Below are 13232 nucleotides of genomic sequence, written 5' to 3'. Positions count from 1 at the left end.
AGGAAAGCTGCAGCCTGCTAAACTAAATCAAGCGACTACAACATAGTAGCACCCTCCACACTCTGAAGAGGTCATGGACTTTTGGATTCTACCTGTTTAAGTTGGTTTTTTTTTTTTTTTCCATCAGCAGGTTGGGATTTTCTTTGGTGTCAGTTTCAAAAGAGTAAAGGAGAGAGTTCGGAAAAAATGCCATCTATGACTTCTGATGGCTGGAAAAAGCAAGGTCAGTTAGCAAGGCAAGAGCCATGGCTTTGTGGTCCAGGGTAATTTTCTGAGGAGGGCATTCACAGGTGTCTGTGGCACTTTTGCAGGAACAGAGAGGAACCAATCTATGCCAAAGCTGTGATGGGGCCAGCAGCTACCTGATGTTCCTGGTGCTGAGTAGGGCCCTCAGCAAATGTCAGAGCTTGTCAGTGAGAAGGGGATATTTTTCTTACTGTAACAAATCTCACAGGTTTTTGAGACAAGCAGGGAAATTTTCGAGAAAGATCTCCTGAGAAAAACTAGCTGAGCTGTGGTGGCAAAATGGTGAAAATGAAAAACCAACTCATAGCTCAGACTGTGGCTCCTGCAGCAGGACTGGTGACTGCAGCTCCAGGGAGAAACCCCAGGATGGAGATGGGGATGAGATGGGAACAGGCACCAGGCCCAAGAGGTTCCTGATCACGCACTGCAGACACCATCCACATGGCCAGCTCTGCCTGCAGAAGCTTTAATGGTCGCAGAAGAGAAAGAGCTTTGCCTGCTCTGAGCTTCTCTAGAAAGAGACTCAAGAGAGGGGGCAGGCACTTCCAGCAGGGGCTGTCAGCCGCGCCCATCACCTCCCGGGCAGGGCTGCTCCCTGCCCCGCTGCCGGGCCCCGTCCGAGCCAGCGCCGTGCAGAGACAGCCCCGTCCCCAGCCAGGCTGGCCGGGAGCTGGAGCAGCTGCAGGCAGGAGAAGGGAGGGCTCCTGCTCAGCGCGGGCCGTGGGAAGGGGGTGCCAGCAGCCAGCGGTGACCGGCTCGGAAGGACCAGGTGAGGAGAAATCCATCGCGGAGCGCCCGGTGGTGGGACCGGCTCTGTGCAGCCACAGAGCCCTCTTGTGTCGTCTGCTGGGTTGCAGACCAGCCAGAAGAGCAGCCTGTTCCTTTCACAAGACCAAGCAAGGTAAAAAATGGGTGTCTAAGGTTTGTTTTTCCCTGTTTAGGAGTTTTCAGCTTGTGGGCGTTTTTAGAAGGCGAGAATGGGAGGAGTGAAATGATCCACGTCCCCGTTGTCTGTAGGAGAAGGAGATGTATTCTGTGCAACTTCTAAACAGCCATACACCAGGAGGAAGAATTTACTCGGGAGCTGTTCCCATGTGGTAGCTGTTATTAATGGATTGATTTTTCAGACAATAGTACGGCTTCTTGCAGAAACCCAAACTCCAAGAACTTACTGTTTCAGCCAAAAGAAATCTGTAAAAAAAAGTTTTCTTAAAAAAAAAAAAGTTTATTTTTAAATGTGGAAAATAGTTTGTTTTTTTTTTTTTTCCTTCAAAGTAAAGCCCAAAAAACACCCTTTGGCTCAACTGTCAAATCTCTGAAGACTGAAAGTTCAGGAAACCTTCCTTTGGACCCAGCTCCCTTCACTGCTGTCTGCCTTTAAGGGAAGCCACCTCAGGCACAAGGACCTTGTGCATGGAGGCTAATGAAGTACAGGAAGCCCTGCTCTCCTGGAGTCTTCAGGAACACAATACTGTCTTCCCCTGGCAGTCATACATCATGGGACAGCTTCCCAGAAATCACAAGCAGATTAAACATTACAGGATCTTTTCCCTTGCAATGGCACAGGTATGCTTGCCTCTCTAATGGTTTCAGAAAGTATAAAGCCAGAGATCATTTTAATTTGCTCACTGATAATTTTGTGTAATGTATTCTATTAACTAGACATTAATCACCAGCAGGCACCACCAGCAAGGAAAAAAGATGCCATCAAAGCTAAGAATGCTTTAAAACTACTGTAGGAGGAAAAAAAGAGTAGAAAATTATTGTGAAAACATTTTACCACACTGCAGAAAAATGCAAAAGTTGTCCTTCCCTCTGTCTGCACTAAATTACAATGAATCTGAACAGAGAGAAAATGATTTCCTGCAATCAGATCCAATGGTCTCCAAACCCCTGATAATACAAACAAGGACTGTGTGAGTCAATCAGCCAAATACAGAGCAAGGGAGGTCTTGTTTTCAATCATATCCACAAATGGCAAACAGAGCTGCGTGTCAGAATCTGCTCTTTTCCTATTTACAATCAGTCAAATAGACTCTTCTTGCATATGTCTAAAATGTTCATGAGTTTAGAAACAGGTGGTGTAGAGGTCAGGAAGCTCATGTGTGTTTTGGAGTTTCCTATCCACTGAAAATTATTAGTTTTTCAAATAATTGAAGATGTTGTCACATTAAATAAAATTATCCCAATGATGATGCTATGTGTGTGTCAGCTTATGTTTCAATAATGTATCCTGCATTTTGGCTGCCTAGGATTAATTTTTGGGTAACAAGTTATTTTTCTTTACATTGCTGCCAGCATGTTCCTATTTGAATTCAGTGTTGGCAACAGAAATGTAGGAATGAGGATCTGTTTTAGTGCTCCCTTTAGTTTACATTGATTAGTTTACATTAATTTTCACCTGAGCTGTTGCATTATCGCCGTATGAAAATATTAGGATTGTTTTTTTTTTTTCCAAGATTTTCCCTTCAAAGTTTAAGTAAGTTAATCTGTGAAAATATTTTTACTCATTGCAGATTTGGGAAATATTGCATTATTTCAGAACAAAGCTCCTGGGTCTCTTTCTTTCCCATCCTCAGAAAAAAGTATTCATGAAAGATTGGGAAATACACAGATTTGAAAAACAATCAAAACATCTGAGAATTACAGCATGACTTATTGATGTTGTGTTGTGTCAAGACAAATGAGGTGCTGCCCTGAGTGTTCTCTGCTACAGCTTTAGTAATGTTTTTTTTTAGTGGGAGACAGATCCTTGCCCTGGCCCATGATAAAGTTATTATTTCATTCGTTTGCTGATTCTTTTTCTCACTGTCTTCTCACAAAGCCACCTCTTCTCCTGTCTACTCTGATTGAATTGGCTGCCTGTATTAGGTTCTTAGATTCATGGTATGTTCTCTGTATCATAATATTTATTTCAGATTAAGGGTAACAACACAAAGAGCAAGTGAATGTAAAGCCTATAGGAGAGGTCACAGAGCATCTTGTGCCAGATGGTGTTGTAGCTCTCCTGAAAGCTACCAGGTGGGTGTTGCAGAAACTTATATTCTTCACTTTTTGATTTTGAGGAAAATTTAAGGACCTGCTGTGAGATGATTCCTAAAGCCTTTCAGTCTAGAGAAAGTGAGAAGTATAATTTGAACAGTCAGGGAAAGAAGCTGAAGTGCTGTGATTCTCAGCTCTAAGAAAGTCTGTAAAAATGGCACATTTTCCAGATTTATATCTGAAACATGAATTTTGCTTCTCTGATCCCACTCATCTCTTTGTACTGGGTATGTTTTCATGTATTACTTAAAAAAAAAAAAAAGGGGTCTTATATTTGCAGACTGTGTCGGTTTCATGTTACCCTTGCCAGAAGGTGTCTCACTTGCATGATCATTGCAAGAACCGGTAGGTTCATTTACACTCTATGAGCTATCTTTAAGTACACTGCATACTGCTAGCTTGGTTTAAGATGATGTATTGCAGTCAGCCAGCAAGATAATTAAGGGAATATATTAAGGTAACCTGGGTGTTGTGAGTGCAAGGCTTGAATAAGCACAGCACATCTCACAAATTCTATTTAGCAGCAAAACTATTTTTTCCAATGCAGATTGTGTTGAAAAGAGAGAAAACCAATAAGGAAAAGGGGAAAAGAGAGAAGGAGGATGAAAGAAAAACTGATGAGTGAAGGGAGAGAAGGTATTCAGGTACTGCAGTGATTGGAAGAGCTGAAGGAGATGGGAGGAGATGGGAGTTTGTGTATAAGGGAGGAATAGATCAGTGGGGAAATGCAGTCTGGATGGGAGAGGAGATGGCAGTGGGAGGAGGGGATCTGGAGCAGATCTCTGATTAGAGGAGAGGGTGTAACCAGGAAAGGGGACCAAGTGTCCCTGGCCAACAGCTCTGCCAGTTGCCACATCCCTGGGTTGACTTGTCAGTTATCCAGCTGGATCCCATCCACGAGAGTTGTTCTCACTGGGCTGAGTCCTGCCCTGGCAGGAGGCTCTGTAGCTCCAATTACAAAGTAATTAGCTCACTTGAGAACAGGAGATATGATGGAATAACAGGGAGAGAGGAAAGCATAGCTAAGAGGTTGCTTTAATGAATTTGGCTTTCCTCTTTGAAAGTTTGAAGACATGACAGATGTTTTCAAGGAAGCAGGAAAGCTTGCTTAAGGAATGGATTATTCAGAGCTTAAAAAGTGCTGATTGCAAATTGCTCTGTGTATGCTTTAGGTTGTTAAGTGTAAAGAGCTCTTAATAACTAAGCTAATAAACTCCTCAGTGTTTCACCTTGATATTTTTATTTATGTCTTCAGAAATATGCTAACTTGCTGCATAAATAGCAAGGCATATTTCCTTTTGGAGCAAATGACAAACACACTCAAAAATTTCTTCAACATAGCAAGAAGTGAGGATTTTTTTTTCATTTGTTTTATTGTCCTTTGGTATTTTTTGTGTTTCCTGTTGTCCACAAGTGAACACAAACTTCACCTGTGTGATCTTTCTGTAATACCTAGCAGATCTCTGCATCTAAGTGACACATGCAATCTGACAACACTGATGTGGGGTGAAGGGAGGCACTTTAAAATGTGGATTAATTTAAAATGCTTTAAGATTTAGGACTTTTTAAGATAACCATAGGCAGTTAGCTTGATTCCTTGATTCCAAATGAAAGCTCTTGCCATCTTCTGTTTAAAAAACAATTCATAGACTCACTTGCAAATAAGATCTTTTCCTGAGAAGGTGAGAGTTTACAGTCAGTTCCCTTTGGTGGGCAGAAAGATCTCTTGAAAAAGCTGTTACCCAGCTACTCTTAATGCCTTTCCCCTGAGGCAGGCAGGGCCTATTTGGGCTCTACTTATTGATCTGTGTTATGAAAACAATTACAGTAGCATTCATGAGCCTTGAAAGCCATAAGCAAAGATAATATGCATACTCCATTTAATTCAATAAGTTGGTGGGGGGGTGTAATATGCCTCTTGGAGCGTAGCTTGAGGAAATCATCTTGGTTTGCACTGCTTGAGGAGGCTCTGATAATGTATTTAATAACGACAACAATAAAAATAAGGCTACCTGGGTTATGTGGGTGTTGCAAAACCTCTGCTCTCTTCTGTCATTCTCACCAGCTTTGGCTGGCCCCAGACCTCCTCTGGCCTCACACCTGTGGGAAGAGAGGGAGCAAGTACACCCCTGACTTCCTCCTTTGTGTTGAGATGGCAAAAAACTTCAGGCAGAAACTGCCTCTGGCTGGCTCTGCACAGCACCTGCTAAAGTAAGGTCTCATTTTAGCTGGGGCTCTCAAACATTACAGTAGTACAAATAATTTCATGTAATGATTTCATTTTGTTTCCAGTCCCAGGCTTTATCCAGAGACTCACAGTGGAACTATTAGGCATGTCTGGAGTTGTTATGAACCTCTTTTCCCAAAAGTGATTTATCTGACTGAAGGTAATACAGTGTAATTGTATGTCAGCCTCTGCCTGTTCTTCTAGGAAAGCTCGGCTCCTGTCCTTCTGGAAACCATCTCAAGAATAAAAACAGGAGCTGCTCTTAACCCAGCCACTGTCCCTTCAGGCTGGGCTGGCACTGTACAAAGCAAAAGCCTGCTGCCTGGATGTATGTGTTGTGTGGGCTGCAAGGAGCCTCTCTAGCCTGGAACAAGGTGGAGGAATGGGAGCCAGTGACTGTACAGGGAATGACAGTGCTCTGAATTACTCTGTGAATGAAGCAACGGGGGGAGGGGGGGGCAGCTTTGCCTTCATGGAGGGTACATGTGGGCCTGCAGAAATAATTTGAAAGGGCTGGACTTTGAAAAATGCTCTGTAGCCAGGCTAAGAAAGCCAGCATTGGGCTGACCTTCTTTAAGCTCTTGGCTGATGTGTTGAAATGTCTTTCATACCTCAGTTCTGAAAGCCTTCCTGTGCAAACATGAAACTTCTTTGTCACTCCTCTACCCTAAGCCACCATACACAGCCTATTTTTTGCCATTCATGTCGTCTGCCCACAGGAAAGGATGGAACCATTCCTGCTGGAGTTTAATCTCACCTGGAACTATCACCACTGTTGCACTGCTCTGTGTCCAATGCCCATGCTGGGAACAGCCACAGTGTCATACAGCTGATTGATACGGCAGAGTGGTGGATTTTGGGATGCACAGCTTTGTGAGCTGTCTCCCAGGCTTGCTTAATCTCAGAAGCATAAACAGAAACCTGTGGTCTTTGACGCTTTGTAGGTTCCATGTCCCAAATGCTGATAGCAAAACCGAGGTAATTTCAGGCGCTGAGAATGAGTAATTGCAAATTATCATTCTCTGCATATGTACTGCAAACCATAAACAGCTATTCAGGAGTACCTGGCTCTTTAACTAGTTGTCTTGAAATCCTGTAGCTTCCTTTTCAGCTTCCTGTAGTCCTTTTCAGGGCATCTTCAAAATACTGGCCTCTGGCAAGGAAGATCCGCATTTGCTGAAATAATCAGAGCTTGGCATATAACAGCCTCAGCACCATTTCTCCCTTTGCCCCAGCCCTACACTAAATGAATTTATTGCCCTGCAAAATACCCTGGTAGTTGTGGGGACTTCCTTCACAAAGCAACTAACAGTGAGTTGGTCCAACAGTTGTGCTGGAAATACCACGTTCTCTCTTTACCCCTCTCCTCCTCTTTATCCTGCCTGTCATTTTCATTTGTTTGTTTGCCTTTGTTTTTCCTTCTTGGCATGGCAGATTTATCATGTTTGGGATATAGATTTCTGGGGCCATGAAAAGCTGTAGAAAACTTTAAAAATGTGATTGGAGGTCAAAATTCAAAATCTTAAGCTTGGTTAAGTAAGCAAGTCTGGGCAAATAGTGCCAGTGATCTGCTCTTTTGAAATTGAGAGCTATCTTAGTGGAACAGACTCTGCTTTGAAGCAAAATGTATAAAGTGTACCACCTCAGACACACTTTACTCTGGCAGGAACGAGCTATGTGCGGATTGGTAAAATCTGTCTGTGCTTTCCCTTGTGTTTTTCTTGAGTACAAGCATTTGTTCTACTTTGACTTTAATTAGTCCCTCATAGGGCCCCTCTGACAGACTAAATTAGGTGTCAGTAATAATATACTTTGTAGATGCTATGTCTGTACAGAAATTCTCCATGCCAAGGCTGTGGTGTTTCTCCATGTCAATCCACTGCACACAATTACACATTAATGTAGAGATAAATGAGAAACTGGCTAGATCTTAAATGGTGCCGTTTCTCAGGAGTTACTCCTGGGCTGTTACTGGTGGCTTGTCCACAGGACAGTAAGTCTGCTCCTCAATCAAGTGAAAGAAATGTTTAATATGGAGATAAGGTGTAGCAATTAGCACTAGAGTCTATTCAGAGCTGATCTGTTTATTTAGTAGAGCTGATTATGAAGTGCAGACACTGAGATGTTTTGGAAAAATTTTCCTGTCTGCTGTGTTTCTTAAGCTATGATCTTCAACATGATACCCAAATCTACTTTACTGTCCATGTACCTCAGTTATGGGTCAAAATCAGTTCAAGCCAATTCCTTTCACCTGCTGCTGTGAGCTTTGGCTGAGGCACTGCTTCTGTTTCAGATCGCAGCCACCACACGAGTTGAAGGTCTAAGGCTTGAGCATGAGTTCAAGTTGCAAGCTAACACACAGGCTGTCAAGTTAGATTTCAGGATCAAAATGGATCTTTGAGGTATTTATGACATTAAACACAGAATTTCTTCTGATTACTCCTGTTTGGAGTCCAGCAGGTCACGTCTTCATCAAAACAGAGCTTCTAGGGATGCTCCTGTCTTAACCAGAAGACACCAAGAGGCAGAGAGCCTGACATCTCCCTTTGCTGATTGTCCTTATCCCAGGTCACCCTTATTGTTGCATAATTGTGTGCAATGGAGAACCACAAGAAAACAGAACAATATTTGGTCCATATTTGTAGCCTGTAAAAAGCAACCCCCTCCTTTCCACCAAGGAAAAGCTGCTGATTTCTACATAATCAGATGTTTTGTAGGAAAAGGAGGAATATACCCCTATTCCTATTCAAAGTCTTCATTTTGGTTAGATTTTCTTGTAGCCAACAATGCAAAAGGTGATCACTGTGTGTTAAGACTTCTCTGTGCCATTTCAGAAAGAGGTGCAATGTAAAAGAAGAATACTATGGGCTTTTCATCAAAAAGCTTAATAGGGAAGCTTTGTCTATTTTTATTCATACTTGATATGCTTTGAATTTATACAAAGAATTTAGAAAATTCTGGGTAAACAGCAAGTCAAATGACAAGTTTTTATCTGTTTTTTTTTTTTTTATCCTTGTCAAAACAGAGCTATGTCTTTTTCTGTGTTCACAGTTTCATTTTATTTAAAACCAAATTCAATACTGCAGGGAAATTAGACTGGAGTCACTTTTTTTTGGTCTCATATTTTGTAATGTCGTGTTCTAAAATTTGCTGCTTATGAGACCATTTCAAAATATTCCATTTGAATGGGAACTCTGCAGAAATAACAGACTTCAATTTGTCTAGTGGGCTGTTGCCTGAAGAGAGAGAGTCTCATTGTGTCTTCTCAGTGGTGGCTGCTTTCTCAATAATGAAGCATGGAGAACAATTTTCTTACCTTGCATTTATACAAACCTCAACAGTAGAAAAATGGGAAACTTTAAAAAACTTCCCAAACAAGACTTTTAACCATTCTTCAAGCCTCCCAGGCATCAACGAGCTCTGCAGATCAATGCCATTATTATATGAATGAGAGGACTTCAGAAAGCCATCACATGTAGGCAGGAGTCTATGGTTTATGGCAAATCCTATTGGAAACGAGCATCCCTTATCCCTATGTGACTTCCTATGCTTTTCAAAAGGGAGTAGTTTGAGAGGTGTTTGGGATTCAGCATTTATAATGGAATCTGTAACAAAACTCAGCATGTGAACTGCAAGAAAGTATTTAAGTAGTTTGAGTGAGACTGAGAAACTGGTTTAAAAAGCATTTCCTGAAGGTACAATCACTTCTGGCACCAGAGTAGAAACACTTATGCATATTTCTGCACCCCAGGGCAATTTTCAAGAATGCAGCTAATGTTAAATCTGAACTCAAAGGGCTTTAATTTTTCTGTTTGATGGGAAGCACTCATTATGCAAATAAGATAGCCTTTGGTCAGCTGCCTATATTCTAAATTTTTTTCCTATTTTGGAAGGATGCTAGTTTAAAATGGAAATTTCCACATTGAAGTTACGTGTTTAGTCACAGCTTTTTAGTGGGCCTAGAAAACGTGAAGTGGAACACAATCAGATACAAGCATGATTAGTAAAGCCCCATCCTGGCGTAAAAGGAATATTGTCTCAGTTTGGCACTGCCAGTTTTATAACTCCTCCCTGACAGGGAAATTGCAGCAACCTCCACTTGTCCTTGACTTCATGGCACAGGTAAAATATCCTTGTTTGTCTCCATGTCTGGTGGCCAGCTACATCCCATACATCCTCACCTACCTTCACACTGGGTTTCTGGGCAGGGACAATTTGGGCCAGGGTTATAATGGTAGCTAATCTCTCTGCTCTGCCTTACAGTATTCTTGCTTTCCTCCTGACATTTGATGTTTAAGAGGGACCTCAGTCCAGTCTTCCTGGCCAGCATCTCCAGTATGACGGACCCATGGTGAGCAGTGGGAGATATGGCCATGTGAGAGGTAGGTGGACATTTTGGCCCATGGTGTCCATTTTTCCCACCTGGTGGATTCCATGGCTTTCCTGAATGCTTTGTGTGGTGATTACATGAGGTAAGCAAGGGCCTTATTCACCACCAGCAAAGTCAAAGAAGGAGCCAGAAGAGACTCTGAGGACACATGCTTTGCTTGTATAGCTCACATGCTGTGATGAAGCCAGTAGAGTGAGGGGATTTTACATCTGCAGAGATTTCTTTTTTCTGCTGATACTTTCCTTCTTCCAGCACTGCAGTCTCAAAAATCTTACGGAGAATTCAGGGGGTTTCACCCCCATCACCACTGTGAAGTCTAGGGGCTGTTAGGAACCAGGCTTTAACCTCTGGGGGAAAGACAGTCCATAAGGAACGTGAAAAATTGAAAAGCAAGAAAAATCTTTAAGTAACTTTTAAAAACTTATTCCCCATTGACTACTCTGCTTCAGAACATGGAGGCAGGAACCTGGACATGCATCTCCAGGAGCTCAGTGAGGGTCTGGTGCAGCCCCTCCCTGGGAGCAGTGAAGGAAAAGAACCAGCCTCCCTTTTCTGGTGTGTCTTGTTAAGAGGAAACCATAAATTATCTGACCGGGTACCTGTGATACACTCAGCTATTTCCTCTCCACGCTGAGTTTCCTTACCAACAACTCTCATTACTCATGCTGGGCTGCTGGTAAGACATCTGCTTTCTAACATCCAAAAGGGATTTGTTGTGCAGTGCTAAGGAAAGCTTCCTCTGCTGACTTTAGCTGGCTTAATTAACAGTTTGCGAAATGCTTTGGATCCATCTGGAGGAGCAATCCTCCCGAAATGCAGCTCGTTATTCTAACAGTGCAAACTGACCTGGGTGAGCAGGGGCTGGGGGACCAAACCTTGTCTATAAGGAAGATGCATGACAGAGGATGGGTGGCTTGCTGAGGGGGAAGCAGGTGGCTCTTGTAAGTTTAGTGGGAGCTCTGCTCTCCTGGGGAGGTGAGCAACAGCAGCACAAGTGCTGAGACTGACAGGAAAAGTTAGTGGAAGTGCTTTCCTATGTTGCTGGGCACAGCTGCAGCCAAGTGCTTTGCTGTGCTTGAATACTTAGTGTTGCTGAGCTTGCAGCTGGAGGTGGAGAGCTGCAGAGCCAGGCAGGGAAAGTTGTACACAGTGAACTTCACTTTTCATCCAACTCTGTAAAGCGATCGGCGTGCATGATATCAGCACTCCAGGCTTTCAGGAGTTTGGGATGAAGTGAAACAACCTTGGGACTTTTTCAGATGAAGAATACAGAAGCAGCTGCTGAGCATCCTGGCACATGGATGTGGCTCGGTCTCCCTCTTTCCCAAGCATTCTGTTTGTCACGTGCTGCACGTGGTTTTGTCTAAGGGAGGTCAAAGCTATTAATTCCCACTTGCCTCTCTTTAATGGCTGTGCAGAGGAACATTGGGGCAGGGCCCTCAGAAGTGTGCCAGGCAGCTCCCAGGGTAATGGCCCTTGGCATTGGCTCCGTGGTTACAACTGCTGCTGCTTGGGGTGCGCCCTGCTCAGCTGTGCCACTTTCTCCTTAAAGGTTCCCACTCCCTCCTGTTTCGTTTTGCCAGGAACAACCTGAGTGCAGTGGTCAGAGTGTCCTCCTGTGTTGGCAAGCGCAGTATGGAAGAAAGAGAAATGCTATTGCCTTATCAGTAAATCACTCCCACAGGCTCTTTCTTCACCTGCTGCAGAGGACATAGTGAGCTATGTATGGGGAAGGCTGCTGAGGATACACTGAGTGTTTCCTTCTCTCTGGTATCTGGATCATGTTTTTTGTAGCTGTAGGACCCTTTGAAACCTAGCATCTTGTTTTTCTGACACTTGGAAAAAATAGACCCTGAAGGAGGGACAGCAAGCAAAGCAAACCAAAACATATTTTCCTAAAATATGCATAAACTTTCCCTTCCAGTAAGAAAATACCCTAAGGACATTGGATCTCAGCACTGAATCCAAGCCTTTAGAAACAGGATGCATAAGGCAAACAAGGCTGCCAAGGTCACTTGCCGCGTGCTTCTGGTGCGTTCACCCTTGGAGGAAGTGCCGGGGCCACCAGGAAGATCCATGTTCCTGTGACATTTCAGGAACACACGTGGAGAAGGAGAGCCAGGACACTTGTTCTTGGTCTTGCTGGGGTGGACGAGTGCCTCCCAGTCTGCTGTGTCACAGCTGAACAGGTGCAGTTCCTACACGGGTTGGATCTTCTCTGTTTTTGTCTAAATAAGGGTGTGGAGTGTTTTCTAAGCTGGGATTCATTACTGTACTGGCTCAAACAAAAACAAAGCTGTGCTTTCCTTTTTCAAATCACACTGCAGGCTTTTTCACTCTCTCTGCTAATTTTGTTCTAAAGGAATAACAGTGACTTTAGGGAGTTTCCTGGTGTCATACCAGAATCAGACATTAATGCTGACAATTTTAGGACTGGGTTGGTATTTTCTCATTTCTTTTCAGAAATGAGTTGACAAAGTACTAACGTTGGTGAGCAGACTTTACACACACATGCTCTGAGTTTCACTGTGCATTTATAGCCTGTCCAGGGAAGCTCTCTTCTGTCCAGAAGCAAAAAGCTGTGGAAGAGCCCTCACAGACATAAAGATGTAGTTTGAAGAGGCATAAAAGATGTTCAAGGACTGTTTTTATGATTTTCCTTTTGAAAAGACCCAGGTGCTTGATTAAAGGCCCAGAAACAGGCTTTTCAAAAGCTACGGAAGGGTTGTGACCTATCCACAAAGTACAATGAAAGAGAAAAGAAAGGACACGAGCAAGTGACTTCATTTTTCCTTTATGCTAAGGAAACATTCTGGTGTGATGGCTTCTCTGAGGTTACTGGGAAAGGTGAGATGGATGGCAGTACCACAGCACTGCCCCTGTGTCCCATTTCTGGCACTTTTGAGAACCCAGGAGCAGTTGCACAGAGGTACTCAGTGCCTTTATGCATGAACTTTCATCCCTCCTCTGAGAGTCATGGATGTACCTGGGGTGCCTGGGGGCGCTCAGCTGAAAATCAGAGCCATGGGGCAAAGTGGAATGAAGATAGGAAAATCTGTCAGAGGATGGGAATAAAACCCCATAACCTGACTGTCAAAGGGAATCAAGCTCCTGCTCTGTGCAGTGATACAGAAGTCTGGTGTAAGTTGTAGTAGGGCAATCTCAGGACACTGTCAGCTACAGCCATCTGGCAGGTATTCTCCTGTTTTTGACTATTCTGCTCTTCCAGGTGTCCCCACACAACCTGGCAAATTCTGCTTCCTTGAGTGTTCCTCACTCTTTCCACAGTCATGAATGTGAGAAGGCTGTGGCTGCTGCAGGATGTGC

General features: G+C 43.5%; 1 long non-coding RNA gene across 1 annotated transcript; it reads left to right on the top strand.

The window, feature by feature from the left end:
• Positions 1-859: 859 nt before the first annotated feature.
• Positions 860-2446, top strand: LOC120410220. Its single transcript, XR_005602206.1, has 2 exons — positions 860-1015; positions 1188-2446. It is a non-coding gene; the product is annotated as an uncharacterized LOC120410220 (long non-coding RNA).
• The last annotated feature ends 10786 nt before the right edge of the window (positions 2447-13232 follow it).

This window comes from Corvus cornix, chromosome 6, assembly GCF_000738735.6.
Source record: "Corvus cornix cornix isolate S_Up_H32 chromosome 6, ASM73873v5, whole genome shotgun sequence".
NCBI lineage: Eukaryota > Metazoa > Chordata > Aves > Passeriformes > Corvidae > Corvus > Corvus cornix.
This window is presented reverse-complemented; position numbering and strand designations above follow the sequence as displayed.